The sequence below is a fragment of the Lampetra planeri genome, chromosome 23 (assembly GCF_965212315.1).
Source record: "Lampetra planeri chromosome 23, kcLamPlan1.2.h2, whole genome shotgun sequence".
Lineage (NCBI taxonomy): Eukaryota > Metazoa > Chordata > Hyperoartia > Petromyzontiformes > Petromyzontidae > Lampetra > Lampetra planeri.
In genome coordinates this window covers 9,447,767-9,473,594 of record NC_136129.1, presented here as the reverse complement: position 1 = coordinate 9,473,594, position 25,828 = coordinate 9,447,767, and the positions used below count along the sequence as shown (strand labels likewise).

General features: G+C 46.8%; 1 pseudogene across 1 annotated transcript in view; it reads left to right on the top strand.

Moving 5' to 3' along the window:
• Positions 1-25,828, top strand: part of LOC144726537 (uncharacterized) — a 159,012-nt pseudogene that overhangs the window by 1,967 nt on the left and 131,217 nt on the right. The window contains exons 2-3 of the transcript XR_013587279.1: positions 6,684-6,761; positions 13,402-13,467. The product of XR_013587279.1 is annotated as an uncharacterized LOC144726537 (transcript). The remainder of the gene's footprint in view (positions 1-6,683; positions 6,762-13,401; positions 13,468-25,828) is intronic.

Genomic DNA, 25,828 nt, shown 5'->3' with positions numbered 1-25,828 from the left:
ACTGTACCACCGCGCCACCCCCAATACTTTAAGATAACTTTAACACCATAGCCCGTAGAGGTCACAAGCTTTGTTTTGAAGGTAGAACTGGCCAAACAACACTGCGTGTTTACACATGCTGCTGGCATCACGAGATAAACCTCGGTGCTTGTATTTGATCAGATTTCTTGTTCGTAGCGCTCATCAGCGATGTGTAGCCGGTTTTCACCGGTATCCGTGGTGTGGTGGTGGTGCTGATGAGTATTGAGCTGTCAGTTTAAAATGTTATGCTAGCTCTGAGCTTATCGTGCGCTATCCCGAGATTAAATGCCACTACATATGGCCACATCGACAGTGTAGGATTTCAATTGTGCCTTTGTTTAATGTATTTCTGTAATTAGTTCCAGTCAATTATTTTATGGAATGAACGGTGCAAATACGTGCATATTACATTTTCACAACACGCGCGTCTTCAGGAGTTAAATGCGATGTCAGTGTCTTGAAGACGCGCGTGTGTGTGTGTTCGCAGCGGTGGTTGCGGGGAGTGGTGGTGTTGCGGTTAGCGCGCTGCGTTACGAACCTGGCGACTCGAATTCGATTCCCGCTCACGACCAACACCAGTGACGATTATCTGAACAGGTCCTAGGCCTCCCCTAGGTCGACTCGGCGTCAAATGAGTACCTGGTGCGGTGTGTAAACATCGCCACTAGGGAGACAAAGGCGGCCGGGCGTGGTGCTGACCACCCACCCCTTCGTGTGCCGTTTTGGCCGTAATAGGTGCTCGCTAACAGCACTTTTCCCAACAGTCTGTTAAGGCTATCCGGGGGATCTTTGTATTTTGTTTTGTCCTAGCACATTGGGGCCCGAAACATAAATTACTTTTGCCACCTTCCTAAATCGATGTATAAACTCCAGGTCAGGTTACAGAAGTGTTATAGATAAGAGACAGAAATGTTGTGAGATTAGAGAAATGTCGACAAAAGATAGAGCTGTCGGATGATGATGAGGAAACAGAAATCCATGGTGAGACAGAGATGCAGTGAAATGAAAGAGATGCAGACAAGAGGCAAAGGTGGAGTAAGATGGACAAGATAGGGATGAGAGAGATCCATACTCTTTGGTTCTTTCGGTAAAGTCACGTAGGTATCAAATAAATTAAATCACGACGTTTTGGGCACAACACAATTGTGTGACTTTACCGAAAGAACCAAAGAGTATGGATCCTTGCAGTCACGAAAACGTCGAATCTAGAGATGAATAATCGTTTTTCATATGCATGTCAATTAGAGTTTGCATTTCAGCTGATATTTGTTTTGCCCACTTTTTCCTGTGTCCGGGGTCTCTTGAGCTGTTTGGGGCTCTAAGTGTTTGCCGAGTTTGCTATTGCCAAGCGCTACCACTGTGTGTGTGTGAGAGACTCTTCTGAAAGGTTGCATTTCACCATGGGAAAGCCAGAGCCAAATCGTCAAATATATTCTCTTGGTCGATGGTTTAACACTCCTTTACCACTCCTTTACCACGGCGAACATCAGTGAAGAGCAATATCTGAACCGGTCTTCCTTCCACCCCTCCCTGCTTTACCAACCCCCCACTGGCCAGCGTGGTGAAGTATGGTGAAACAACCCCAATGACGCATGCAGTGTGGGGAGGACTTAAGCCAGCAGTGGATACACAAAGGACTGCAAATTATTGCTATTGTATACATCAAATACATATTTACAGGGTTAGCCAATTGGCGCACACACCCTGGCTAACGATTTAAACAAAGGAAATTGGTAGACAATTTACCCTCGGCCTTCCTAATAGAGCGCAAGGAGATACATTAGGAGCCCGCCAACAAGCAGGGTGTGTGATAGTGAAACACGACAGCTTTAACAGAGCAGCGAATGCTAAGTGTAAGGTGGCACATCAGCATCATCGGCATCAGCCCGTGCTCAATCCATTGCTGTGGATGAAGTTCCTCCCATAGCCTTCGCCGTTTCTCATGGTCCTGCAGTGTAATAATCAACCTAGCATCTGCACACAAACTGGTTTCATCCCTACAATCGCCTCTGTGGACGTACTCTCCCACGCGTTCCATTGCTTGGCTGTCACTCCATCATTAGCCAAGGAAGTGGCACAAAATGCTTTGAAAGAGCCCCTTGCTGCTGAGTGGTGTTGAGAGCCGGTGGAGTTTGCTGGCACGACTCGTGAGTGGCGGATGCCAGGGATGAATTTTTAGATGCCAGGGAGGTGTTTTTCTGTATTTGATAGCGAATGCAATGAATGGTTTTTAGCCTCTCTTGACATTTACGATGATTTGTCTGTTTTTGTTTTTGCCATTTTCAAGAAAATTGCTTACATTGTGCCTACTTGGCAACATTTTCAGGAGTGACGCCATTCCGTCAGTGGAATCTGCACATGTGATTAAGAACAACTCTTGGCTGGGAATTGTCTTCATTGTTTGTCGCTTTCCCCTGGTTATGTTGCGGTTGTGATGATTGGAATTATGCCGTGATCAGAGAAAGCGGTGCAGAGAGAAGTTGCACCACATCGTGTTGAAGAAAAGCCTCCGGAATAGATGGTTAGATGTACATAGAGCCCTGGATTCAGACGAACATCACAGTTCCGTTTGTTTCCCAATCATTTAGCCTCCTAGTCAGCGTTGTAATAGAGGGCGCTGTCTTAACTGCAGGGCTAAAGGGAGACATTTTGCTGTGTCTTTGTGTTCACTGCTGTGTGTTCTCACATCGGAGCACGTTTGCGGAGAGGGAAAATGTTTTGATCATTTTTTTTTGCCGGGCGGCAACAGACGAGGCTTAAGCGATCCATGTAGGTCAGATTGAAACGGTACGTGACATTACATAACGTGATATAGATCCTCAAGGTTGACTCTGGGATTCTCGTGTTATTTGGAGAGTGTTTTTGTCATCATCGTTCTATTATTTATACCACGATTCCCATGCAGTGCATCGCTAGACGCCAAAACAAAGGGATTTTGAAAATAATACATAAAAAGGAAAGGACTGCTGAACTAATACGATGTAAAAAAAACACCCCAATGCATTGGGCGAGTAAGATGGACTGTACAGCCATCGTCTCTAGCTGTTATAGATTTGCATATTAGGCTCAAATATATTAGGGCCCCGATAGCAAAGGGAAATTGATATCATGCTGAGAAAAATAATGCCATTGTTTTTGGCTCGTATGTCACCATCCAGCTGATATGCTGCCGGCGATATAAGCTGATAACCGTAGTGTGCGTTATGTCAATACAGGCGAGTGTAGTGGTCTCGCAGAGCGAGGACATGTTTTTATGCATCATTTACTGAATAATGCCTTTTTATTGTCAATGTCTGAACTCTTCCCCCCCCCCTAGTCAATTTGGGTGAAAGCCGCCCCCGTGGTCCGCTTGCTGGCTTACGTAATTACGTACGGTATTTATTTTGCCTGCTCCCATTTTAATCGCGTTTTTTCCCCAATATTTTCTACTCGGCACTATTCAAATGATGCATTTTTTTGGGGCCATTAGCAAACATGAACCTGCGGTGGGAGATACGGCTGTGGGAGTAATTGAATTCCGTACTGAATTGTGGCGACCTTAATATGGATGTGAAAGCATTGGTCCATTTTGCATTTAGATGAGACTTTTCACTTTACAGCATTGGCAGTGATGTTTGGTGGCGCCTTGAGCATTTTGTACACACAAAGAAAAAAATAAGCTCAGCCTATTTCCGTAATTCTGCTTTGATGCTTGCGCATGAATTGGCGACGCTGTTATGTATTTAAAGGGAAGATATCATACGTTTAATATGTGACGTGCATCAATTTAACTACATAAAATATGGTGAAATTGGGGGGCATTATGATAAAAGCAGGCTGTCTGTCAAGATCTAAGTGCCTTGGCAGCTTTGCCCCTACTCACAAACTGACAAGTTACATGAAGAGTCTATTTTTTTTTTGCTAAAGTGCTTTAAAGCTGATACTGGGATGCACTCTTAATTGCCGGTAATGACAGTCTTTAACATATTAACATATTCACATTGCCGCGAAGCATTTAGAGCTGTAACTGCTGGGTAATTGAGGTGCTGTTTATACCTACTGCTGGTGGATCGTGATCGTCAGTGGACCGGCACCTGTTTAGCTACCACAAAAAAAACCCCTATTAACAGGTTGCCGTAATTACCTTATCTCTGCCGGTGTTTTAAACATGAATAGCAGCTTAGATCGACTCTTAATCTTTCGAGCAATTAACCATATACAGTTTATATGCGAGTGTAAATTAATTTTTTCATATTAGCATTGCAAAAGTTAAACCAATGCTCAATGCATTATATTAATTGGTGCATTTTCTTCACGTGCTGGACACGGTGCTCCTGGGTTTTGTTTCTCCCCCAGAGAGTGTCTGTGTGTGTAAGCGTGCGTGTGTGTCTGTGTGTGTGTATGTGTGCGTGCGTGCGTGTCTGTGTGTGTGTGGGGAGTGGTAGTGTAGTGGTTAACGCGCTGCGCTACGAACCTGGAGACCCGGGTTTCATTCTCATTCTCGCTTACGGCCAACACCAGTGACGATTATCTGAACCGGTCCTGGGCCCCCCCTAGGTCGACTTAGCCTCAAATGCGATGTGTAAGCCTCGCCACGGTGGAGACAAAGGCGGCCGGGCGTGGTGCTGACCACCTACCCCTTTGTGTGCCGTGCCAGCCTTCATAGGTCCACGCTATCAGTATTTGCCCCAGCAGTCTGTTACAGGCTATAGAGGGGATCTTTGTCTTTGTTGTGCCCCGCACACACAGATGGTGGTGTAGCGGTTAGCGCTTCGCTGCACTACGAACCCGGTGACACGAGTTCGATTCCCGCTCACGACCAACCCCAGTGACGATTATTTGAACTGGTCCTGGGCCTCCCCTGGGTTGACTCAGCCTTAAATGAGTATCTAGTGCGGTGTGTAAACACCGCCACTGGCGAGACAAAGGTGGCCGGGCGTGGTGCTGGCCACCCACCCCCTCGTGCGCCGTGCCGGCCTTCATTGGTGCTCGCTAACAGCACTTGCCCCAACAGTCTGTTCAGGCTATACGGGGGATCTTTGCCTTTTAGCCCCACACGTGCGTTATAGCAGTCGGATAGCGGCATTAGTCCAGGCCGAGTGGGCCGTGGAACGCGGCCTTTCTGGATTACCTACATTCTGAGGCACCCGCACCAATCGCTTGCCACCCCGCCAGCGACTTATTCTCGCATAAAGCCTCTCGTGTATATATGTGTGCGTGTTTAGATTAAACGTTGATTGTATTAAAATGAAAAAAATTCACAGAACTTTTTTTCATAGACAGCACAACTCAAGGACGGTCTTGTCACTTTTTCCTTAGAGAGTTTTCTTTTTTTTTGTCAGTCTTAAGCCCCGGGGGGGGGGGGGGCTCAGGGCAAACCATCAACCTTTGCAATTACAGTTGACTCACGAAACGAGGTTAGTTTCCAGCGTCGTTCTCACGCCTCGGGTTGTCCGATTATGCCGCGGTGAGCGTGAAGAAGAACGTGCCCTTCGAATGCAGAGCACTGCAGAAAATGTCCAGCCAAGTCCACGCTTTAACCTCTTTCGGCAGCTTCAACAAGAGACGAGCGTGCGGGCCACTCTAGTCGTGTTGGGGAAGAGGAAGACGTTCGAAAACGCCTTTGGTTGGTTCAGAGGGGCTAGTTATTAGTTCATTGCACGGATGGTTCGTTGTCCGTGTAAATGGTTTTTCAACACCAACTATGACTCAACTTCTGCATCTTACCCCGATTTCCTTCTGCAGAATTTGGTTAGATAACAGGCCTAAATATGGCAAGTGGCTTCTGTCAAAACGGATTACTTTGCCGAATGCTCACAGAGGCGGAGTTTACAATGATCTCAAACGGACATCTGACATTTGAAAGGAATTTGTTTTCATTCCAAAGTACTCTTTAGAACATAGATTCGCTGTCTTGAATTGTCACTGCTATTCTGGATGTGTGTGTAACAGGTCGTTTCAAAATAAATATGACAGATTGTCAGATTGATACATGTTTATAGTGGATGGAGGAGTAGATACATTCAAATATCCTGTTAAAATGTACACGCAAATCTTTGGAAATGGCTTTTACGTTTTATATCATGGTTATAACATCCCTAAAATTATTTCATCTTTGTATTTTTGTCTTGCAATGTATAGCAATGTATTAACACGAGTGTGCCCTGTGTAATGCTGACCAGCTTTCCATAGACTTGGTGGTGTTTACTTAAACTTCAATGAGGTTTTAATTCCATAAGCATTGCCACAGTTCCCGTTAAGATTGGGACAGCAAGAATTAGTTTAAACGACTAAATAAGGGGTGGCCGACCTTTTTGTGGTTTCAATATTTATTCCTCCGTGTGCTGGGAGCTTCATCCCCAGCATACGGAGCGAAACGTTGGTCATCGTGCCGAAGCACATGCGGCGCTCAACTGCGAAAGCCTACGCAGTAACTTTAATAAAATGATATCGTTTGACGTGGTACCACAATATCAGTTAATCCGTGTCCGTATTGGTTGTGTAACTTTTGTCCCCCCACAGTGGTGAGCAATAGGGGTCCCTATGTTAGCGAGCAACCCTCTGCATCATCGGAGTGCCCTCTGACGGTATAGTATCGTGGCGAGAACGTCACACGCGGACCGGAGTAGCGAAACGGGGGGAGTGACGTGCCATTCTGTGCGGCGGCGTGTGTGTTTTGACAGGCGAAGCCGGTGTATGGAGGTTGGCTGTGTCTCGCCCCCGAGGGGACGGATTTCGAGAACCCCATGCAGCGATCCCGAGTAAGTCAACTCCGCCCATCTGCCGTGATAGGGGCCACCCTCCCTGTCCTCCCTTGTCCGCTTCTGGATGTAAAATGTTCTTCGGCTCGTATTTGCTGCGACATCGAAGTGGAATATATAAAGGTTAGGGACTGATAGGGGATCCAATTTTACCCCTTGTAACTTATTAACTCGCGGCCAGTCGATATTCTGTTGCCCTTCGTGTCCTTTGGTTTATTATGTTGCTGTAATGGCAGAGCAGAATGGAAGCAGGCCAATTATACGTCTGTTTACGTCATGGTGAGCAAACTGAAAGCAACCCATCAGTTATCTCATTACGTCTAATCCTCCCAAACTCCTCACTCTGTACAACTCCTTTCTCACTATATACTGTATACACACACACTCTTCCTTACATGGCATACTTTATACACGCAAGAAATTAATGACCTCTTTGGGGAATTGGTTGTTGCATTTCTTTGCAAATGAAGACTAAGTGCTGTTTATTTATGTCGGCATGAGAGATCCGCATTTAGGCGTACATCGCCAGTGACGTGTCACCCCCTTTGAAAACATCTGAGAATGCTCGCGTTGGGGCAAAATTCCTTTTGCTTCGGAGCCAACTTCCTGACGTCAGGAATCGCGCACGGGGCAGGCTTTAATTTTATTAATATAGAAAGCCGTGGCCCGCGAGCTGTCGGCAAGGGATTAAAGGGAGGCATGAGTGAGCGTTAGAGTACATGTCTGGAGCCGGGGATCTCTCCGAGCTGACACGGCTCTGGTATGCCATGCCGCCCAGGGAATTCGCTCTGTTTATAGAGTTAAGGGCAGGCTGTGGGAAAGAAGCGCCCCCCTCACCACCCACCCGTGCCCCCCCCTCCCCTCTGACGTATGTTGTGATGCTGCGCAGATGCCGTTGACCTGTGCAGGCAACAAAAGGCATTTTTAGTGTCCCATTAGCGAGCGTTTAGTTCGTCGAACGGGGACGTGTTGATTTGCAGAACCGAGGAGCGTTTGTTTTCAATTATTCATCGATTTAATTACGTTATACGAGGCGTTTCGCTGAACCTGAAATTCTGAAATGCACCTTACACCATTGTCTAAAGCGTGGTCGTATATCAAGGTATGGAATTAAATTAATGACATTGTCAATTCATTATTTTATAGCTGTTTGTGACCGGCAATAAGTTGGTGGCTATTTTTAGAGGTATTGTGCTCTCCCAAGCAAGAAATAATAACCCAATTGTTGGTACTTGCCATTATGCGAATTGTTGGGGCTAAATCCACCGTATAAATTTTCTGCTTATAGATCTTGATGAGAAAATATGATGTATAAGGTTGTTTTTGACTTAAACAATGAAGATGAAGTATTCTGCTCTTGCTGGCCTTTTGCCCATGGGTGGTTGTTGATTGCGCTGAGATTTTGGCAACCACTTGGTTTCTTTACCTTTGAGGAGGCAAGTGTTTGAAACGTTTCTTAGCCTGAAATAGAGGAATCGGCCCATTAACCTTGAATATTTGTGTGCCTGCGGAATTGAGATATCGCATCAGCGGCCAAGTGATTGAACTCGGATTTAAACAAATCTTGGCACAAATATCCATGAATAGAATACATAGATTTTGCGCACCTATATTGTAAAGCTTGGCATTTTTAAAATGTGTATATTATTTTGCCAATGAGAAGCAAGGCTGGTAATCAAATGGTCCACTTTCAGATGTGGTAATTTTCGATTTAAATGACTGTTGAAAGCTGCCAAGTCCTCGCTCATTTCCTACACTGTGCACGCTGCGTGGCACGCAACTTTGGACAATTCTGGCTGTAATTCCAGATTTGTGGCCGAGGAGACTTTGCGTGCTTTCAGTTGCGATTTCGTGACCACCAGGCTCGCCTGGCTAGTACCAAACCATTGCATGCTGCCATCATCAGTAACTATTTAAGCTGGGCTAACTAAAAACGAGAGTGACCTCCGTCGGTGACTGCAGCTAGCTTGCTTGCTGATTTTTAAAGTGCCACGAGCCCAAACCTCACCGCTGTTTTGTCAACATGCGAGAGTAATCTTTTGTGTTTTTGTTACACGCGCCACCCCCCACTCTTACATTTTAATAGAGATTGCTTTACTCTTCAGACAAGCCTAATAACTCGGGAAAACACATTTACAGTTTGCCGCGCACTTCATTATCAATAACAGAGGGGGGTGACTTGACAGCGTCCTGTTTACGAGCAGTGTTTACCACTTTCCTTGCTTCGTGTTGTTATTTTATTTTCCGATTGTGCTCTGGGGTTATTGTGTACCCAGTCAAACATCGAGGCTCGTTTAAGTTAATCTTACTGTGGCCAGTGCCGTCCACATAACAGGTGTACATTTATTTGATCAATAAAAACTGTTTCTTACGTAATCTCGTGTTAAATTCATGAACGGTGGGGGAGGGGCGTTACATTCTTTGCAGTGCGCGTCGAATACACGTAATTGTTGAAACACTTTGAACACGACGTGAACCGAGTAGGTCCCGTGCAAGATTTCTTGACGTAGCTTTCATCGCTGCTCCCTCAACACGCTGCAGAAATGGTGCGAGTGAAAGCAATGTGGGAGAAACATCATCTCAAGGTGACAGGAGGCTCCGATGGCCAAATATAAAATCTAACCTTTGTACGCACGTAATGATTCGACCCGCACATTGCAATTCGATTAATGTTCATGTTTTTTTTTGGTGGCCAGTGGTCATGATTAGAGCAGAACTCGCATGACTTGATTACATATGACTAGAATTAGCCTATCCCGATCATTAAATAAATCGGTTATTCTCCCGAGTGTACGTTCGATTAATCAACTAATCGCGTAACACAAAGATAGTTGGGGTGGGTGGGGGGGAAGGGAAAAGTCTCACCTCCCTTTCCAAGTGTGTCGCTGGATGGGAGGTAATGGGCGGGGCTTGGTGACGCCACCGTAGTCGACAACCCACGTCAGGCTGGGCGTGGCCTGCAGGGGGCGGGGGTGGGTGGGGGTTTCTGGCCTTCAGCCCACGTCAGGCTGGGCGTGGCCTGCCGGGGGGTGGAGGGGTGGGGGGTTCCGGCCTTCGGGAGGCAGGATGTGGGGGCGGCCGATGTTTTTAAAGGAGACCCGAGAAATCCACGATTTATAAAAGTAGTCGATATTCAGCGTTGGTGCTGTTCGTTGACTAATTGTCCAAACTCTGCGGAAACAACATACGCGAATCGATTCTTACATGCGTAATTCGATGGCCTTGTCGCGAGAATGAGAATTGATTCAAATTGCTGATTTGCTGCTCCATCGTGCGCCTAAACCCGTGCAGTCAGTGTTAAACGCAAGAGCGACGGTGCAGTTCCCAGGGGAGAGCTATTATATGTCTTCGTACATAAAGCAACACTAATGAATTACAGGAATAACATTTGACGGTAGTTTGTTGCACAGCTGTTCAGATGCCGCGTATGTTTTAAGTAAATTGGGCTTTCGAACGTGTCGCCGTTGCAATAGAGAGCCGGGATAATAGGTATCGGCGAATATTACGTGCTGCGGGAGAGAGTGCATGATGTTCATAAAATGACAGCACAATCTGCGATGACAATCAAGTCAATACATTTTGCTTCCCCCCCAACATGGAAAACATGACGAACAACTTTACTTTTCACTCTCCCCGGCAAAGTGCTTTGAATATCAACAAAACAAGCATTGTTAAAATTGGATACGCTGGCAATCGTTAAACGCGAGTCACAGTCGTTCCTGTGACTTACCCTGCATGAAAATAACTTGCGAGTGAGATTTCGCGAGCCTGTCCATTTACACAGTGGGAACGGTGGTTGATTTCTCGCCACTAAGACGTGACAGACGCACCGTGCGTCTGTCTACATGTTTGTGCAGAAAAAAAAATATAAACCACCGTTTCCAAGCATGGCTGTACCATTGTCTTTATGAACGTTGTACAAACGTATGCAGCCCTGCTGGCTGCGTACATCAAGTTTAGTTTATCTAAATTGGTGACATTTAAATACTGTATGAAGGATAAGACAACCGCATGGATTTTGCTCAGTTTGACAGGCCTCTCTCGTTGGACATTGCCTCTCTGCCTGTGGGTTTAAATATTATAAAAATGTAATTGTATTTTTGTAATTCAAATATAGTTTTACTTGTGACATTGGCTGCATTGTTGTGGTTTAAGTGCGGGTCCTACTTCAAATCACAACAGATTTTGATATCTGCTTTTATTTTTTTGTAGAGTCATTTTAACGGATTGAGTTTGACTGCCAACAATACCAAGCAAGCTAGGGATTCAGTTTCTTGGCACCCCGGCCTTTAACCGAAACATCCTGCACAGTGACGTGGTGTCGGAATGTATACATCATCACATGCGCAGCATTCCTAATTTGATTCATTTGTCCCAATGTGGCGAATGAGGCTCGTAATGGCCCGATGTAATGTGCGTTGCGACACCAGCGAGCTTGCGACTCGCAAACGATGCAGTTTTTAATCTCGGGAGGGCATAACTGCGACGACCATCCGTAGTCCCGTCATCGCCAGAATTGCAATTGTTTCACGGGTTCCCGGCCTAAGGGGGTTGGGGGGTTACGCTTGTAAACTATTTAATTTAAAACTGAACCATTTTTTTATTTTACCAGGCAAGGCCCACTGAGCTATGTAGCTTTTTTTCAGAAGCGACCTGGCCACAAATGATAGCCCAATGAAGTGGGCTTATCATCACGTGGCAATTTACAGCAGGCAAATACTCTAAAACGTGTGTTTCTGAATGTGGAGGGAAAAATCGGAGCACCCGGAGAAAAATCTACGCGACCACGGGGAGAACACGCAAACTCCAAATAGACAGACGTCAAGGTCGGGATTGAACCCACAACCTCTTGTGTACCAGGGAAGGCAGTTAACATCTCGCCACCGCAGCGCCCCTCTTGCCAAAGCTTTGTTATTTTCTCTACGTTTCAACAACCAAGTTATACAGTAGTGCTGTACAGAAGATGAAGGACACTCACCTAATGGTGTTTTCCCCCAATATATTTTGAGGGCTTCCTTCAGCAAGCCTTCCCCCTCTGATTGGGTGGCCGTGATTTAATTTAGCACGATGTGCTCTTGTTTTTATAATTTCATATGGTTATTATTTTTATTATTTCCCCGCACCTCCGTTTAGCGCGGTTGGTTACGTAGAGGTGCGAAGGAAGTTCAACGTACGTACGTACAAACATCGAGTTTCCCGTATCTTTGTAATTGTGTATCACTATTCTATTATATTCTTGGTTCTTTCGGTAAAGTCACGTGGAAGGGAAATAATAAAATAATAGAAATATTAAACAATAAAAAAAATTATCTTGCTGTGGATTTCACACCTGATGATGATTGCTTGTGTTGCAGTCGAAACGTCGTGAGAATTTTTATTGTTTTATATTTATATGATTTTATTATTTCCCTTCTACGTGAGTTTACCGAAAGTACCAAGTATATGAATCCCTGCAGTCACGAAAGCTTTAAATCACTATTCTATTGTTTTCGTGCATTGTCGTGCTCCTAGTAGGGGTATAAAATTTGTTTACGTCGATGCCACCGTCAACAGGAATCTTCTGAATCACTACATTAGCATGTTCCCGCAGCGCCAGAGTAGCATGCGTTTATTGTATTGTTTTGTTGTGCTTTGCCGTACTATTAGTAGGAGTATAACATTACTTCAGTGTTCTCCAGCCGCAGTTCGCTCAACATAAGCCCGCCATAAGTCTTCTCATCATTACATTCTGCAATGCTTATAACGCACATGCTGCCACGTTACGCAAAAAATGACATAATTATAAGAACCGTGAATATTACGGTGTACTATAACCACGGCGCCATCAAATACTGATTTAGCAAAGCGCTAATTTAAAAGCTAATCGCTATTTGTGTAGAACTTTAATATGTTGTGCTTTAGTCATTTTTTCACAATTTATCAGGAAATAAATTGTGAAAAAGATGACGCATGATGTATGTATGTGTGTCGAACTTCTTTCGCACTGTACTTAGCCAACCGTGCTCACGCTATTACGATCTTTTGCAATCTGGACGATACGATTATTGTGCCTTATATCAATCAATGCACAGTAGGATTGCCCCATGACAATATTTCCATTTTAGATGATGTTCATCTTCTGCATCGTCCCAACTAAACCTTCCATCAAGGGCATCGCTTTGGTGGCGAAAAGAGCCCCCTGCGTACACAGCGCTACAACCGTGCGCCATCAAATGTCACGTGTTTAATCAAAACAACTTTGCTTTTAACCGAGCGTACAGCCATAAATCAAATAAAAATAAACGCACGTTCTGCAGCAGTAGGGCTAACCTCTCGTGCTTCTCGTCACCAAGGGCCAGCAGCGTTCCTCTTGTAAACCAACAAGGGCCGCGCAGGCCCGAGCGCAGCGGTGACGACGCAAGGCCGCGGAAGCCCCCCGCTCGCCCGGTCAATGAGGGCAGCCCCCCTGTGTGTACGTGTCCGTGCGTGTTAAACTTCTTTGGCAGCGTATGTAACCAACCGTGCTAATCGCTGACTGTGTCTGTCCTCTTTTTAACCGACTTTTGAGAGCCAGATTGCTCTTCCGTGTCAACGTGAAATGTGTTGTGTGGACTGCCGTTAAGACACAGTGGCTCATGTTCCTCATCTCCCTCCCTTCTAGAAATGGCAGCGGAGGTTCTTCCTGCTCTTTGAACATGGCGGACTGCGCTACGCCCTCGACGAGCTGGTAAGTTCGCAGCCAGCAGCGGTACCCGGTGGCCGTCTCCTGCCGGTGGGGGGGGCCGTTTGACCCGTGTGTGCCTTGTACTGCGAATCAATGACGGTGCTCCCGTAGTACCCGTCAGGTAGTCCATCTTCCAAAAGTGGCTGCGGAGATGGAGGTGGGGGAAAAAAAAAATCAATCGTCTGATATAACGACGTTGGATTGGGTGAAGATGAGCGCAGATTTTGCCCAAAGCATTACGAATAAGCGTGCAACTATTTGACCTTCCACAATCGATGAATTGTCAGTGCGCAGAGTCGCTGTTGGTGGGCTCCTTTATTTCTGCCCTTGCGACGATGAATGTAGAATCGCCACGGTGGCAGCGAGGTTTTCATCAACGCCCACAAACAACATACTGGCACATGAATAGCATGCACAGTGCGATCGTGTACGTGTAGGAGCACAATAATTCGGTGCGATTCGTTACACGGTTACGTCGCCCGTAACATTAGAGTGAGCGGTGCCACTGAAGGGGTGGGTGGAGGGGGTGTCGGGGGGAGGCTGACAGGTAAGCGTGCGAGCAGGTGGTACGTTGACTTTTGCCGCCCGTGTCGCAGCACAAGTTAGGTTACCCCACCCCCCGAGGTCCGTCCCCCCCACCGTGAAGAGGCTCTCGCAGAGAGCTCCAACCAGAGGTCACAATCGGGTACCCGATACCCGTACCCTACCCGATACCCGGCTACCCGTACCCGGCCGGGTACGGGTACAGGTAGCCGTTTGCGACCCTGGTGCGTACGGGTACGGGTAGGCCGTGAGTCACTGGTGAGTAACCGTTTGTCACTCATTTTGGGTAGGGTACGGGTAGGATACGGCTACCTGTACCCGGCCGGGTACGGGTACCCATTGGCGACCCTGGTGCGGCCGGGTACGGGTAAGGAATCAAAACCCGTTTGCGACCTCTGGCTCCAACTCAATGCGTGTTGGTGTGGGCTGCCCAGTCCCGTGACCCCCGCGCCGTGTGGTCGATCCCCTCCCCCGGTGAGCATGCGTCCATGTGGGAACCGAGAGAGGAAATGTTCGTCTTCTTTATTGGACAGGTCGGGAAGCATGGGGGTGTTTTCTTTGCGCGTTGCTTGTGTTGTGTACTAAAAATAACGAATGACATAATCGGAGCGCGGTTCGTTTAAAAATGCACAAAGCATGTGGATGCAACTGCATCTCCCGTGCGGTGTACATGGAGGAATATGTTGGGAGTTTTCGTTGTTAGTCGTGGGTTTACTGGCCTGGTTTTTACGATAAAATAACAGGAATAATTTAATTTAAATACTTCCACATTTTTTTACTCTTCATAGGAATATACCAATGTTTTAACAGATTGAAAAACTGCAGGATGAAATTATTCAAATGTAGTTCTAATCAAGTGGCCTTGTCACTTCCAAACATGAATATTATCTGTGAGATGCGGTCGGTTAATGGCTGCTGTATTATTCCTGTCGTAGACGGATGTCTTTTACATACCTTACAATTACCAATTATATTTAGAGCAGGGCAAGTGAATTTAATATTTGAAAATGGTCTGCAGTGCAGTCTTGCGGAGAAGTTGTACATGAGTGGGAGGATATCTTTTGTATGGGTTGGAAAATGGAATCAAATTATCCAGACGTATTTGCATATCTTTTTTTTACAAGCAATGTGGGATGCTTAGGCCCACGTTATTTTTAGAAGTGTCACTGTTGATGAGTAACCATCTCATTTTGTTGACCACCAAACTGTACAACAATTTTTAAAAAAATTAGATTGTATAAAAATGCTAATTATTCATCTGGCACGGAGTGTGCCTTTACCTCTAATTACACGTTTTAAATATTTGTTTCTCAATTAGTGCAGCAGGCCTTAAATTTAAACTATCTGCTGTCAGCCGTGCATTCGTCTTTCTGTATCGGAGGCGCTACTTAGAGATGATCATAAAACCCAAACAGGAGTATTGTTGACAAGCTGTTAAGGGCCCTCTGTGTTCGTCGCTTGTTGCAGGTTCATGGTGCTAGTGCCCACGGCTCTCCCGGTCAATGCCGAGGGTGCGTTAAACAAACAATAAGCACGCCGTCCACTTCACAGTGGCGATATTTGAAAAGAGGAGGCCATGTGTGCCGGTGTCATGGTCCAAATGTGCCATATTTTTTTAAAAAGGTAGCCGCAAATATATTAACTGGGAAATGCGTGGCATTCATCAGCGCTATCTACTGTGAAAACTTATCGGGACCCTCCAGAAAAAGAGTCTTGAGACTCATTGAGACTTTGCTCTGTAAATAAATCATGTAATGACAATGATATGCTATGTAAAATACTACAATCCCAATAATAGGAATCGTCTTAATGATCCAAAGCTTTCGATGGCATTTATAAACATCCTAACTTACCTAAAAATGTTTAGCAATTGGTTTTACATTAATTATTAATGTGCTAGAACCATTGTGCGTTCAGCTACAATTGTTTAAATTGCCTTTCGGGGAAAGGAAAAAAACAGTTTTATCTTGTAGTGGAAAAGAAAAGAGACATTGTCAGAGCTTCTCAAAGCTGCCCTTGGCTTCAGAGCAGCCACTCGCCTTTCCTGTGTGAAGCAAAGTCTGTCGCAAAAAACTAAGTTCGACGAGTCTGCTCAGATGCAAAGAGGATTCCTGGGCTTTGCCTTGGATTAGACTTTACTTGTTTTGCCTGACGCTAATAATAAAGGCACGTGGCCACTGTGGATCCTATAAATGTTCTTTAAAACAAAATCATTATTTGCCATGATTGATTTTTTGGCGTCAGGCCACATCGTCGACCTGAACAAATCTGTGTCGTTGAGAACCCTCCACCACCTGATGCAGCCAGATACATTAAATCCTCGTGTGTTGCACGCGTTTTAACACGGCAATTGTGAATGTCTCGGCTCACCGGCGAGTTGCAGAACAATATCCTCACAGAAAAATGTAGTAATTGGATACAAACACCAACTGTGGTAAGACAGTTGTAATTTAAAAAGCCTCCCAACATCGCCAGTCATGGGGGGGGGGTTTATTTTTTAACCATACTTCACCATGTTGGTCAGTGTGGGTTAGTGAAGAAGATCCGCCCAGGGGCTGGTGTTTGCCGTGGCTGGGAATCTATCTCAGATGACTGTGTTCGTAGCCACTGTACCACGGCTTCTCCAAAAAAGCAATTTTTATTTATGTATTTATTATAGCAGAAGCCAAAACATTAACTAAAATGCCGAAAACGTACGTTCGTGCGTGGTTTTTTGAAGAGTAAAGTTTGTGCTGAAAGTTAAAGACTCGAAAGACTCACCTCGGAGCCAATTAAAAAAAGGTTGGCGAAATGATGTCACCACCACCACCTATTCTATTTCGCACCTATCAATCGGCGGTCTCCACAGTTTGTCAAAAAAGTTGTGCCCCCTGGCATGCGCTTGGTGTTCGACGCTGGGTTACGAGCGAGGTGCAATGAAAGAGATCATAGTTATAATGGATAATAAAAAACATTACTTAGAAATGGCAGAACCACTTAACTCCCTGCGATAGCATTTCATTGCATTTCCCCCCCTTTTCATTACGCTTTAAGCCGTACTCTTCGTAGTCTTAGGAAGAATAACGCGAGCACTAAACTTCCTGTAAATAGCATCGTTGCATTCGGATTTTTTTATTTGCTCACTTTCATTATTTTCGTTGATTGATGCACTTTTGCTCCGCGTGGACTTTGATCTGTGTAATCGTCCCAGTGTAGTGGCTCTGCATGAGCAGCCTTTAGCCAAGGCAGGTCGAATCTCTTAAGCCCCCACAAGTGAGAAATTGGAAATCGCGTCCATGACGGACGTTACAGCATTCGTATCGATCGGTGTCTGTGCGCTCACGTAGTGAGTACGCTGCTATACATCAACGTACCATCGTCAGAATCGGCCACGGTCAATCCGCTGCTGGATAACACCGCTCACTCTCCTGCGATGCAACAGTCCGCCCGGCACCTGCACGCAAACTCACCTCCAGGATGCATTCCAATTCCTTGGCATTGATTAATCGATTCAAACTTCATTTCATGCCGCTGGTATGCGTGCCAAAATCGTACACGTGAGAATCGATTGTTTGAGATTTATGAGTGTCGTACGTTTCTGCGATGTACCAACGTTTAGGCCAACGGCACGAACAAAACCACCCCGCGGGACGGACGGTGACACAAAGCAGACATTTTTTAAAGGATCTCCCATTTATTTTCGTGTTCGACCCATCGCAATTCAATGAACCGCCGGGGGCGGTGAATCGTCACGCACCTGCTATTTGCGCGCATGTTATAATTAGCGCTACGGCTACGGGATGCGTACAGGTACAAATAGCGTGAGCGAAGGTGTGCGTTCGTGCCAGCGCGCGCTAACGTCGCGGCGACAACGCATGCCGCATCACGCCTTGCTGTCGGCTGGCGGGGTCGGTCTGTGCGACGTCTCTGTCGTTGGTGTAGGTGCAGCAGCGTTTGCCCCACCACCCCCCACCGCCACCGCTACCCCGAGTCTCTCATGCAGCTCTTGTTTCTCGTCGGCCAAAGGCGACGCGAGGTTTTCGCGTTGCACGGCAGGCACGGCGCGGTCGCCCGAGGCCGTGCCATACAAGAAGTGCTTTGTGCGACGTCGCAGCGAGAGTGCGAGGATGTTTGTTGCAGTAAGAGCTGGCGCGACAGAGAAGTTCCCCCCCACCCCCCCTCTTCTTCAATAAAGCCCCCCCCACGTCTATTCTCTTTTTAACCGACATTTGAAAGCCAGATTGCTCTTCTGTGTAAACGTGAAATATGCGTCGTGTGGTCTGCTCTTAATGACAATTTGGGGAGTGGAATTTTGAGTGGGGGGGGGAATTCAAAAAGGTTCATCGACACGGTCGTGTATTTACGTGCACCGCTCATTGGCACGCAAACGGAGTGCGATCGCGAAGCGGGTTCACGCTTGGCTTCGGTGATGACGCGAGCGAAACGGCGATGTCCTTCTGCCTGACGATCGGTAATGAATGTTAATTTGGGCAACTCGTGTTTTCCGTACCACTCGTGGCACGTGATTTGCCGATAAAACTCCCAACGTAAGTGATGATTTCACTCGAGGAAAACTTGGTGACGGAAGCTGCCGTAATGTTAAATGAGATGGAAAGTAACGGGATATTTGTGATATGGCAGACGGCTTGGATATAATTTACGGCGCTGTCTTTGTTCGGTTGCTGGGGGTGTAATGGAGCGTTGGCGTGCTCCTGCCTGCTGAGAGCAATGACGGATTCACTTTTTAATTTCTAAAAGAAGACACGACGGACAGGATCAAGGGTGTCCCACTGCTGTGCTTGCTGTGTGTTGCGGCCTGCCTGCCTGCCTGCATCCCTCTGTGGTTACACAACACTAGCCCAACTCGAACGCGAACAGCTCCAGCTGAGATCTACTCTCTTTCTTCCCCAAGTTTTCAGCCGTGACGAAAACACACCCCACGTTATGATGCGCACTCCATTGCTCTCATGTGTACATGTACGGTCGCTAGGATGCACAATATCGCTAAGATGTGCATTCGATTGTTATGGAAAAAACCTGAGAATAAGATTGTTATGGTGTGCACTCTCGTTATGATGTGCACTCTAATGTTATGCAGTGAAGCCTATTAGCTAAGAAGCACACTTCATCGCTACGATGTGCATTTTCTCTTTGCGATGTGCACTCTTTTGTTATGATACACACTGTATTGTTATGATGCTCGCCCAATGTTTCACGATGTGCATTCCATTGTTATGATGCGCACTCCGTTGTGACGGGCACTCGCTAGTTACGGCAGGTCGTAATTGAAAGTACTAGCTTGCGCTATCTTCGGTTGCGTGCAATATATAAGCACTGACATCCGGACATTGGGCCCCGTTGCTAGGCTGCGTGTTCCAGACTGCAGAAAGTGTGGCAAGCAACACTCCCCCATTAGCACAATTGATACCAAGGCCACGGAGGGATTGGATTTCTGCGCGGGCCTTTGTTGCGGCCTGCACTCGCCGTGACTGCAGAAATTCTTGGTAAAGGATGTGTCTGTGTCTTAACAAGGGCCAAGGCTAATCACGTGATACATGTTAGCCACGGTTTAGCAACTTTATCCCAGTATAAACTGCACTGACGATGGGAGCGCGAGCCACATCTTAACACAGACAACACTTGAACATCCTTTTGTATGTATTTTGATCATCTTTAGCACCGTGCGTAGCCAACCTTACTACCGCGCCAATTTCGACCCATCAAGCACTGCCGCCCGTAGCCACTCGGCCACCTTTTAGGGGGGACTGATTTGTCACGAAACGGTGGTGCGGTGCCGACTAGCATGGTTGGCTACGTATGCGTATGGTGCGAAAGAAGTTCCGACGTATATTACCTGGTAAAATAAAATAAAAACAGTTTAGTGTCCAGTTTTATAGTTTATTTGGCAGCCACCCCCAAAGGAGCCGCGCTCATTGCTTGGCACAGCGCTCGGTGCCCGCGCACGTTATCGTGGCTGGCGTGGCTCTTCAACGAGAGGCGTGTGTGGCCGACGTTGCGGGTGCCACCGCCCGGGCGGCCCCTGCTCCCTTCTCCCCACTCGGGTGCCGCCGGGCGCCGTGTGGGCGCAAGTGGTCCCGTGTTGTTTTGCGCGCGGCTGTAATTAGCCTGCGCCCACGACTCGCCCCGGGGGTAAGCAGTCTCGCTTGGGTTTTTTTTTTAAATTTCCCAGTATCTCGACTGTCGGGGGGCCTCTGTGGATGCAGCCGCTTATACATATTTTTTAAAAATAAGTTTCCATGACCTTAACAAGTATCGTCAACGTAGCACAACACGGACACAAACAAATATATATATATTTTTAAATCTAATGGCCTCGGTGGAAAATGCAATCGCGACTTATACTCGTTTGTCGAAAGAGAAGGTGTTGACGTATGTGTTGAGTTTGTTTTAAAGGGTAAGTATGATTTGTTGGCCTTGTTTGTGTTTCACTATTTGCTGCAATGTTATTTTGAGCCGGTGTCGTTCGTATTCACGCTCACGTGGAGAGCTTCATTTGGGTGCCGTAGGTTTCCACTGAGCACTTTTGGGGAACGACATTCACAATGCCACGAAGCGATTCATCGTGGCAAACAACAAATTGGCAGAATCTCACGGCGCGGCTGAGCTGTGTTGAGCTCGTGGGTTGACTGCAAGTATTTGGTAGCCGCTGGCCTAAATGAAAACAACTGCCTAGTTTTTCTTAACCCTGGTCACCCTCTTGTCACATGCTCACTCTCCCCTCAGACATCCCCTCGATGGCCCTCCACTCTCAGTTGGGCAAATATCAATGTAACTAGTGCTTGTCTGTGACTTCACACATTCACCGACCATGTCCATCCAGTGCTCGCTGAGCTGCATTGGCTTCTGGTTGCCGAACGAATACATTATAAGACCGCACTCATTACAGTGATCCCTCGTTTATCGCGGTTAATGGGGACCGGAACCTCTCGCGATAGGTGAAAATCCGCGAAGTAGGATTGGCCCCCTAGGAATTTCCGTATATGTGTGTGTGGGTACCAAAATGTTTAAAATATGTATATTTATACTTTATATATATATATTTTACTTAAATCTATTTAATTATAAAACCTTAATATTATACATTCACTCTCTCTCTCATACGATACGTATTATGGTGTTCTACACTCACCAATGACAGTAGTATCTTGAGACTGGACTCCAGTAATGACGACGACGACGATGACAATGACAATGACGACGATGACAGACCTGTGCAGTTCGATGAATGTGATGATGAATGATGATGATGATGGTGTTACTGCACAGGTATAATGAGGCCTTTAAATCAGTTCGAAAAATCCGCGATGCACTGAGGCCGCGAAACTTGAACCGCGAAGTGGCGAGGGATTACTGTACTCACAAAGTGCTCGCCACAAATGAACCACGATACCTTGCTGATCTCGTCAAGGAGCATAAAGCATCACGCAAACTCCTCGCAGCAGTGGCTTTTGGCTAACCATCGAACAAAGATGGTCACTGCATCGTGCACTTTCAGATGCGCTTCTGCGGCCTTCTGGAATGCTCTTCCTTTCAATATTAGGAAGCCACTGGGGGCTATGCACTTTTAAATCATCGAGATGGAAACCTCATCTATTTTGGTGTGCAGTTTATTATCCTTCCCCCGCACCTCTGACTAGCACGGTTGGCTATGTACGTTTCGAAAGGAGTTCTACATGCCTACCGACATTCTCGTTGAAAATTATCCTCTGAATGCCATTGCGTGTTAAGAGTGAAATATACAATTGACGCTCGGCTTCTTCGTCGGCGTGGGAGTGAGGGTGCCCGCCCACTCGCTCGGAGCAATTTCAACTGGCAGAAAAGACGACACACTTAGGACAAACAAGCAAACAACTAAAATTAACTGGAATAAACCTCATGTAGAGAAGCTCCTTTTCCCAGGTCTCTTCTGCAAGAGGAACTGCCGTGTCGTTAAACTGTACGAAGTGATAATTCAAACATATGAATGCAATAAAATAAATGCAATCGAATTAAAGCAGGACAGCTTGTCTTTATGAAAGAGAAGCATTGATAAAATCATCACACTCGGGGGGAGGAAAGGGGCATCCAGGGAAGAGATGGAATCGTGTCATCAGAGCGCGCAGGTCCTGTGTCGTTGGCATTGCGAAGCCTTCATTGTGATGACACTGATGAAGCACGTACGGTGGGTTACGTATTAAACGGCAAGGGGAGGAGACGGCGGCCGGCCGTGTAGGTGAACCTGGCGTGTCGCCACGAAGCCGCCCGTGTGGTGTTTTTTTTATGTGTGTCTTACCTTTGGAAAGTCCATTGTGGACTGGCTTTTACAGACAAAGCTTTAGGTTAAACAAATCTTTTAAAAGTGTCAAATTGCCTTCCATTATTTCTCTTGGCATTCTTACTTGTGCCGAACTCCCAGGGTGTGTTTCTATCCAATTACAATGCCCATTATTAGGACCTGTTGAAAATAAATAATTCAGTCTCGCTTTTGGAGAAATTAAAAATAAATGTATCAAGGGAATCGTGATTAAACTTCACATCTATTGCGCCTTTGACTGCACTGCGGTGTTAGGTTCTTTAGAGCGTGCAGCTTAGTGATCAAATGGTGGTGACGGGGATGGTGGAGAGATTGGACGGAGGGGAAGGGCTCCTGGTTACACTTTAAACGTCATGAATAAGCCATTTCGAGATACGGGTCACTGCTGTTCAGCCGTCAAACTGGAGTGAACGATTATTGAAGGTTTAGTGGAACACAAGTAGGGGACTATATTTAGTTTTTTATTAAATTGATAGGCCTTATCTGAAAGGGCCCTTTAAAGGTTTGCACTTCAAACAACGGCACCTCGGAGGCGATTGACCGATAATCCTGCTCCACTTGCAGTGACGCCCGGCTGACATTTCGCAAACCGATTGCCGTTTAAGGGGCGCTTGATAGGGAGAGTTCCGAGTGTTTTTTTGGGGGGGTTCAACCCCCCCCCCCCTCTCGTGGAACATTCTCGCAGCAGCGGTCACCTTGTTCATCTCCCAATCTACTTGCAAGACAGCAAGGCGGCTTCCCTGTAGCTGACCTGACTGCCCTCCCGCTCCGAAATCCTCCCAGGTCAGCAGGGATGGCTACCGGCGTTGTCCTGCGCGAGAGATCGACGCCACAGCACTGGCGGCCTCTCTACCCGGTGATGCAATGAGCAGGGCCGCGGATTTAACCCCCCCCCCCCCGCACAATGCCGAGCGGCCTACGACTGGCCCCTTCGGCAAAACGCTGGGCCCTCCTGGCCGCGTTCGGCGTAACCTTGGCGGCGCTTGCATCGGGTCACAGACGTGCAAGCGTTGCTCCTCGTTGGGGGGGGGAGGGGCGGGGGAAGCCTCCACGCAGAGCAAACATTCCACCGTTTCAGAATGCATTGCCGAACTGTACGTGTGGGTCCGTGTGGATTCACCGCAGAGGGACCTCAGAGGTCGTTTTAAAACCCCTGACCCTCGGATGTCATCGTCATCGTCGCTCTCCCCCCTCGGTGTCACGCAGGCCCCCGGTGCGCCTAGACACACACAAGCTCCGTCCACACTGTAACCGCTATTGTCCTGCCCTTGCTTTGCTCAGCAGTTGCACTCATTCATGTTTGGGCCAGTGCATGGAATGGACCGATAGCCTCGATGCATACGAGGCCAAGGATTAAATAGCACCATTGCACTGTGATTGCCTGTGACCCAGTTAATTTTGCCCTGCCAGGGTTGACTTGCATCGTGAGGTATCGTCAAATTATCCCCACGACCGACACTGCAACCGGAGGCATTCATCCATCGGTGGATTAAAAAAAAAAGAGTTGTAAATTATTAATACTATTTTTCAAATTTAGTGATGTTGTTTTGGGTCGGCCAATGAAGGAACTCTTCTTGATCATGTTGAGCAAGATAAGAAAAGTTCCTTTGTTCAATTACCCGTTATTACCCACAGTCATGGCTATTTTTCAATTTACCACCACTGCACTGCAATGTTATAGCATGGTACCGGCCATAGGCTGAACTTCCAATGTATTTACCATCAATATTACACCCATGTGTGGCCAAGCGTTAAAGTCAGAGTGACCAAAAGATTGTTTTAGCATTACTGCGGTTTGAAAGCAAATGTCTGGTTTGGATCGCACATTTCCCCATCTGCCTAAGTCAACATGTCTAATGCTTGAGACTCTCTACAACCCCGCGCCCCGCTCACGGATGTGAGAGAGACACCTTACTGCAGCAGAGATGTGTAATGTGAAAAGATGTTGGTAACCATCTCAAGAGCTCACGAGTACGTGCGGAAATGCCAGCGTTGCAAAATAACGCTGTGCTGTATTCGCGGATGAGGATCGGGCCTACACGTATATTTTTTACGCTCCAACGTGATTTTAAAAAAATATGTTGATACCGTGAAAACGAATTTTGAACAGTGTTATGTTAAACGGTGGCTTAACATTGTGTCGTTATCACAAATGAAGGCTGCGTCGCACGTATTCAGAAGGTTAGCACTCGCAATAGGCAAGTTTATGCGGCACAACCACCTTACACCCGTACTATTTCTATAAAAAAATCTACAGACATAACCTCTCCAGACTTTTATTGCAGCGACGCTCAACCTTCTCCCTGCTGCACTTCATTCCCACTGTCAATGCGACCCTCCCCCCCCCACCACCTTTCCCTAGCCCCACCCACAGCTCTTGACCCTTGCGATCCTTTCGATCCTTTCGTGGCCCCGTCCTGATTGGCTGGGTCTCGGGGCAGCGAGCCACCATGAACGGAGCAGATTCTATCGGAACCAATGAGAACGGGCGTTTGGCTGTGAGATGCTGAGCGATGGCACGGCACGGTGGGTCACGTGCTGCTGCTGCTGTGGCGGTGGCGACGTTACCCGAGGTCTGACGCCGCCGCCACTTCTCAGGCGCGACGTCTCGTGTGACGTCTCGTCAGGAAGCTTACAAAGCCGCGCGCGTTGCCCGCGAGGCCAATCAAAGCACGATTAAAAAATAAAGAAGTTGCAAGCGAAGCTCGGCTAACACAGGTTCCGATGCATTTTCGTGGGGGTATATAACAGGGCCTTTAAAGTGCGGCTTCATATTTTGTGGCCATTTTTTTAGAAATCAGGACGTTGCACTTGTGAAACCAACCTTAAGGGCAGGGTAATAATTATGGGCCACAGTAACTAATTTTCAACCAGCTTTCCCCAGCCCCAAAACAGAAACAATTGGCTGCGTGTGTAAGCACAGGTTAATGCAAGGTGGTGTTTGGTATTCATATCTTTGAAACTAACGAGCAGAATAATGCCCCTTTCATGCAGATAAACCATAGCAAACACCATATGGCCAGAGCCAGTGTGTTTTGCCAGCTTTAAATAGCACAGGACTGTGCAGAGACCGAACCCATTGTGTTGGGAATTCTTGAAGGGAGGAGGGTACTGTCTTTGTTTTCAATGACGGCATTGTAAATTTGTGTGTGTGTAGATACTTCATTGGCTGCTGAAGACCTTTATGCTCAATGTAACTGCCAGTTTTTTGCCATCAAATTGAGTAAGCAGTGGGTCACTCTTTGCAATTAGCCCCTTGGCTATTTTAAATCGCCAAGTGGGAAGCATGTACGTCTTCATCTTATTAGGGGGAGGGAGGGAGGGCAGCACTTCCGGGTCAACCCCAGAGCGGCTTACATCAATGGCGCGGCTCAGGTTTAGAAGGCATGCGGGCAGTCTCACATCCACCCCAAGCTGCGTGTGTTACTACATCAATGGCGAGGCTCAGGTGTAGAAGCATGCGGGCAGTCTCACATCCACCCCAAGCTGCGTGTGTTACTACATCAATGGCGAGGCTCAGGTTTAGAA